The following is a 7,116-nucleotide window of genomic DNA, read 5'->3' as shown; positions in this document are numbered from 1 at the left end:
CTTTGTGTGTGTGTGTGTGGATGAGGGTTTCTGTGTGTGTGTGTGTGTGTGTGTCTGCCTAGTCTAGTCAGTGATTAGCCTGTCTGGTTGTGAATGAAGTTTTGAGGTACAGCATAATGAGCTCTTCATGGTGGTCAGGTCTGACTTAGGCTCCTGTGTCTGTGTGTGTTTATGTGTATATAGACCTGGCCACTAAGCTACTTCTGCGTAGAGACACAGCTGGCACACAATGAACACTGGAGCACACATACATGCATCCTTCTCACACACACACACACACACACATGCATATATACACACACATTAATTCAAGACCCACTCATTAACACACACTATCACACACAGTGGGGAGAGTGTGGATGTTGTAACAACTGTTAGTGTTGGATCCACAGACTTGTTAATGTGGTTTTGCCGAGCCTATACTTCCACAACACAAACCCACACACTAACTAACCACACGCATTTTCCCCTCAAAATGTGTCAGTCTCCAACAACCACAGAGTTAACGCACACACACATTCTCAAACACACTACTAATGGGCTGTGGCCTATGTGTAATGAAGGACTAAAAGCAGGAAGTGTTTGTTTTACTCAGACACCATAATGAGCTCGGGTGTGTGTGTGTGGTAATGTGATAAAAAGATGCCAACACTTGTCTTTCTTTCAACCCTCACTTTTTTGGTCACCCCTCCCCCACCTCTCTCCCCAACCCCTCCGTGTGATGCTAGCTAACCCAGCCCTAACCCCCTGGCTGCCTAGCCAGACATGCAGCTCTACAGAGACAGGGATTAGAGTCCCCCAGACAGCCCTCCTCCCCTGGCTCTTCTCCCCCAGAACCCCTCACTCTCCCTGGGCCACGGACAAAGGCTGGGGCCCCTGGAGCCCCCTGCGCCCTGGAAGTCTGATCCAGAGATAGCTGTCTGCTGAGTGATATCATGTCCGGAGAGAGGATTGGGGGGAAGGGAGAAGCGAGGATGAGAGTTGAGGGGGTGGATAAGGAGAAGGGAGGATGAGGGAGAGGGAAGAGTGGATGAGGAAGAGTGGATGAGGGAGAGGAAGAGGGGGGGTGAGAGTTGAAAGGTGGATAAGGGAGAGGAAGAGGGGGGGGTGAGGGTTGAGGAGGAGTGGTTGAGGGAGAGGAAGAGGGGGAATGAGAGTTGAGGGGAGGATGTGGATGTTTCTGAGTTAGTGTGTGTGTTTCTGTGTTAGTGTGTGTGTTTCTGTGTTAGTGTGTGTTTCTGAGTTAGTGTGTGTGTTTCTGTGTTAGTGTGTGTGTGTCAGTGTGTGTGTTTCTGTGTTAGTGTGTGTGTTTCTGTGTTAGTGTGTGTGTTTCTGAGTTAGTGTGTGTGTTTCTGAGTTAGTGTGTGTGTTTCTGAGTTAGTGTGTGTGTTTCTGAGTTAGTGTGTGTGTTTCTGAGTTTCTCTGTGTGTTGGTTTAGCAGTGTTCCATCAGCAGGTCCCTCTCAGCACATTCGTGTCTTTACACTCTTCCACACACACTGTCACACACACACTGTCACACACACACTGTCACACACACAGTCACACACACACTGTCATACACACACAGTCACAGTCTCAGACAAACTGTGTCCCTTCCCCAGGGTGAACCTTGACTCAACTGACGACAGTACCTCTCTGCTTTCACAGTGTATGGGAATTTAGATAGTGATGATGTGGGTTTGTCGATGTGCTGTGTGTAGCTGAGGGCGTGTGTGTGTGTGCAAAACTTGAGAACACAGTTTGGAATTCTCTAGGGTTTAACATAAATCATAAATCTACTGCATGACCTTGGGCTTGCCCTCATACACATCCACACACACATTCTCACACATCCACACACAAACACTCTCACACACACACAGACACACACACTCACTTCATGCATTGCACGCTTGGCTCTCTCACACACTTTACACACATGCTAACACTCCCTCACACACACTCTCTCTCTCTTCATTCCTGCTTTGTAATTGGATTCATGCTCCCCCTCTAAGTTCCCCTAAGACAGGCGTGTCTCCACCCACACCCCCGCTCTATCCCTCCTCTCTCTCTCTCACTTCCTCTGTATCTCTCTCTCCCTCCTCTCTCTCTCACTTCCTCTGTATCTCTCTCTCCCTCCTCTCTCTCTCTCACTTCCTCTGTATCTCTCTCTCCTTCCTCTCTCTCTCACTTCCTCTGTATCTCTCTCTCCCTCCTCTCTCTCTCACTTCCTCTGTATCTCTCTCTCCTTCCTCTCTCTCTCACTTCCTCTGTATCTCTCTCTCCCTCCTCTCTCTCTCACTTCCTCTGTATCTCTCTCTCCCTCCTCTCTCTCTCACTTCCTCTGTATCTCTCTCTCCCTCCTCTCTCTCTCACTTCCTCTGTATCTCTCTCTCCCTCCTCTCTCTCTCTCACTTCCTCTGTATCTCTCTCTCCTTCCTCTCTCTCTCACTTCCTCTGTATCTCTCTCTCCCTCCTCTCTCTCTCACTTCCTCTGTATCTCTCTCTCCCTCCTCTCTCTCTCACTTCCTCTGTATCTCTCTCTCCTTCCTCTCTCTCTCACTTCCTCTGTATCTCTCTCTCCCTCCTCTCTCTCTCACTTCCTCTGTATCTCTCTCCCTCCTCTCTCTCACTTCCTCTGTATCTCTCTCTCCCTCCTCTCTCTCTCACTTCCTCTGTATCTCTCTCTCCCTCCTCTCTCTCTCTCACTTCCTCTGTATCTCTCTCTCCCTCCTCTCTCTCTCTCACTTCCTCTGTATCTCTCTCTCCCTCCTCTCTCTCTCACTTCCTCTGTATCTCTCTCTCCCTCCTCTCTCTCTCACTTCCTCTGTATCTCTCTCTCCCTCCTCTCTCACTTCCTCTGTATCTCTCTCTCCCTCCTCTCTCTCTCACTTCCTCTGTATCTCTCTCTCCCTCCTCTCTCTCTCTCACTTCCTCTGTATCTCTCTCTCCTCTCTCTCTCTCACTTCCTCTGTATCTCTCTCTCCCTCCTCTCTCTCTCTCACTTCCTCTGTATCTCTCTCTCCCTCCTCTCTCTCTCTCACTTCCTCTGTATCTCTCTCTCCCTCCTCTCTCTCTCACTTCCTCTGTATCGCCTCTCCCCCCCCCCCCAGTTGAGAGGGCTGTCAGTAGCCCAGTACCACAGGCTCAGATAATCAAAGACACATCAGAGATGGACCCCCCCCCCCCCCCCACCCTCCATCCTTCACAAAATACATTTTCTTCAAGTAATTTCCAGCCCCCCTTCCTTTTTAGCACTCCCCCCTCTCTCTCTCTCTCTCTCTCTCTCTTTCTCTCTCTCCCTGCCCCCTCTTTGAAGGGAGAGAGCACCTTCATCTGAGCGAAAGCAGTCTCATCATTGTCCACTTTAACAGGCAGTGTCTTTAAAACGATGAAAAAAGTGAAACCAGTTTGTCGGAAAGAGAAGATTTTAGGCTGTTTGGTAGGGAGGTAGATGGACTGCCTGCCTGCTTGTCTTTCTGCCTGCCTGACTGTCTTCCTGGCTGAGTTTTGGATGGAAATGTAGTAAACATGTCGCTGTTCCTCGCTTATCCTCTCTCCTCTCTTGCCTTACAATATGAGCCCATGTGTGTATGAATGTGTGTATTTAATGCATGTGTGTGCTTGCACTGTGGTGTGTGTGTGTGTGTGTGTGTGTTGGGGGGTAGAGATGGATGTCCATGCTCCACTAACTTAACCTCAGATAAAGAAAAAATTCAGACAACGACAACATGGTATCCTCCATCTTTTATTCTCCATCCTCTATCCTCCATGCTCTCTGCACCAGCAACTTGGGTTTACACAGGGTAGAGCAAGAACGCCAGCCAGTCAGTCACCCAGTCAGTCACCCAGCCAGTCAGTCAGTCAGTCAGTCACCCAGTCACCCAGCCAGCCATCCAGTCAGTCACCCAGTCACCCAGCCAGCCAGTCAGTCAGTCACCCAGCCAGCCATCCAGTCAGTCAGTCACCCAGCCAGCCATCCAGTCAGTCAGTCACCCAGCCAGCCATCCAGTCAGTCAGTCACCCAGCCAGCCAGCCAGCCAGTCAGCCAGCCAGCCATCCAGTCAGTCAGTCAGTCACCCAGCCAGCCAGCCAGTCAGTCAGTCACCCAGCCAGCCATCCAGTCAGTCAGTCACCCAGCCAGCCAGCCAGCCAGTCAGTCACCCAGCCAGCCAGCCAGCCAGTCACCCAGCCAGCCAGCCAGCCAGCCACACACACACATACATAGACACACACACACACATGAAGAGTGTCTTTGAATCTCTCAGTGGAATTACAGTATAATTGCAAAGCTGCATTAATATTTCAACCACCAACTTAAGACAACAGAAGATAAGATTGACGCGACCCACTAGTGAAGATACACTAGAGCTGCAGGATAGGAGTCCTTTCTGCCTGACACACACACACATACGTAAATACACACAAAGACACACTTAAAGAAACACAAAAACAAACATAAAAACGTACATACAAACACACAAGATTCCTGCATGCAGGATTCTTACACACGATCACACACAAACACACAGACATGCTCACAAAAACATACACACGCTATGCTTCAGAATCTGCTGTTTTATTCTAATTGGGAAGAGCTGGGTAGGACATCAGAAGGATGTCAAAAGTCTGAGAAGATTGTTCTACGTTCACACACACACACTCTCACACACACTCTCACACACAAACACACACACTCTCTCACACACACACACACACACACACTCTCACACACAAACACACACTCTCTCTCACACACACACACACACTCTCACACACAAACACACACACTCTCTCTCACACACACACACACACAAACACACACTCTCTCTCACACACACACACACACTCTCACACACAAACACACACACTCTCTCTCACACACACACACACACACACACTCTCACACACAAACACACACTCTCTCTCACACACACACACACACTCTCACACACAAACACACACACTCACAAACACACACACTCTCTCTCACACACACACACACTCTCACACACACACACACACACACACGTTGTAGCTAGTTAGAACCCAAGAAGGGGGATTTCACTGCCAGTTCGATGGCAAAGACAGGTATTGATGTTGTATACATGAGCTGATGAAGATAAGTGTCTTCTAAAGAGAAGAGAGAACTGCCTTCCACTAAGGAGGATGGTGTTGGTGGTCAGGACCAGGAGGGTGGTGTTGGTGGCCAGGACCAGGAGGGTGGTGTTGGTGGTCAGGACCAGGAGGGTGGTGTTGGTGGCCAGGACCAGGAGGGTGGTGTTGGTGGCCAGGACCAGGAGGGTGGTGTTGGTGGTCAGGACCAGGAGGGTGGTGTTGGTGGTCAGGACCAGGAGGGTGGTGTTGGTGGCCAGGACCAGGAGGGTGGTGTTGGTGGCCAGGACCAGGAGGGTGGTGTTGGTGGCCAGGACCAGGAGGGTGGTGTTGGTGGCCAGGACCAGGAGGGTGGTGTTGGTGGTCAGGACCAGGAGGGTGGTGTTGGTGGCCAGGACCAGGAGGGTGGTGTTGGTGGCCAGGACCAGGAGGGTGGTGTTGGTGGCCAGGACCAGGAGGGTGGTGTTGGTGGCCAGGACCAGGAGGGTGGTGTTGGTGGTCAGGACCAGGAGGGTGGTGTTGGTGGTCAGGACCAGGAGGGTGGTGTTGGTGGCCAGGACCAGGAGGGTGGTGTTGGTGGTCAGGACCAGGAGGGTGGTGTTGGTGGCCAGGACCAGGAGGGTGGTGTTGGTGGCCAGGACCAGGAGGGTGGTGTTGGTGGTCAGGACCAGGAGGGTGGTGTTGGTGGTCAGGACCAGGAGGGTGGTGTTGGTGGCCAGGACCAGGAGGGTGGTGTTGGTGGTCAGGACCAGGAGGGTGGTGTTGGTAAACAAGTACAAAATACTTCATTACCGTCTTTACTGAATCTTGAGTGAAAACATGTAGTCAGTACTTCAACTTAAACCAGTCTTTTTAAACATGAGTATCTGTACTTGTACTTGAGTGAAGGATGTGTGTACTGCTGCAGTCTCTGGCTGTACAGAACAGGAACCTCCCTCACTGGAGGTGAGAGTCTGATCTTCACAGCAGGGTGGAGGAAGTGCTCTCTCTCTTGATCACTCTCCCTTTTCTCTCTATCGCTCTCTCTCTCTTTCTAACACTGTCCTGCTCTCTCTCACACACAACTCACACTATCTAAAGGATGAAACAGAGCTTTGATATCAGAGAGATGTGATCGATATGCAGAAGGATGTTTCTGAGTGGGAGGCAGGAAAGAGCCAGGCATTTATTAAAGACTCTTTTCTCTTCATTCGACTGGCTTCCATCCTATTCCATTCCATCCTTCCTATCCTCTGTGTTATAATGTGTCTGGAAAATTTTGAAGCTTGTTGCAGAATGGTATCATCATGTTTCGGCTTGTTCCAGAATAATATAATACATAATACAGATGTACTATGTCTAGCCAGCTTTGGATTGATATCAATATATAAAAGTCTGTTCCAGAATGACTCATATGCAGAATATACATTAAGATAACCTAAAGATATTGAAAATGAAGATTGAGTCGTTTTTTGTTTTGGTTTTATCAATACAAGCTTTTATTTACATCCATGATCCTGTCGTTACTGTCACATTCTCCTCTCCACCACCTGTGCTGAAACACACCTGTACTGTGCTGAAACACCCCTGTACTGTGCTGAAACACCCCCGAACTACCATCAGACACACACACACACAGACCTGGGCCAGTTACATACATTGATTCGACTGACAGTTGGTTCATCTTTAGGTAGCCATCCTGCTTGAAGTATATATCAAACACACTTAAATATTTTGGCAGTATTTTCAAATAGTACCGGATCCAGACATAGATAAAGCCCAATCCAAGTCTAAAACATTGATATAAAAACATCAATTGAGAAACAGGACATCTCTTAAACCCAGGTCAACATGCAACAGCCAAGAACATCTTAAAATCTAATTTAGACTTTACAGAGAGTATTTGGGACTTACCCTGGGTCCGAACCGACCGATATTCAAGATTCAAGAGTCAGACTTAGAGATGGATGTGTAGTTGTGGCTGTTTTAGGAGGTTTAGGCATGGAAAAATACACCTGGTGCCACACCATGGTCCAACCAA

This window comes from Hypomesus nipponensis, chromosome 12, assembly GCF_054491055.1.
Source record: "Hypomesus nipponensis isolate SF chromosome 12, ASM5449105v1, whole genome shotgun sequence".
Lineage (NCBI taxonomy): Eukaryota > Metazoa > Chordata > Actinopteri > Osmeriformes > Osmeridae > Hypomesus > Hypomesus nipponensis.
The sequence above is the reverse complement of the archived record's forward strand: the minus strand, read 5'-3'. Positions refer to the sequence as shown.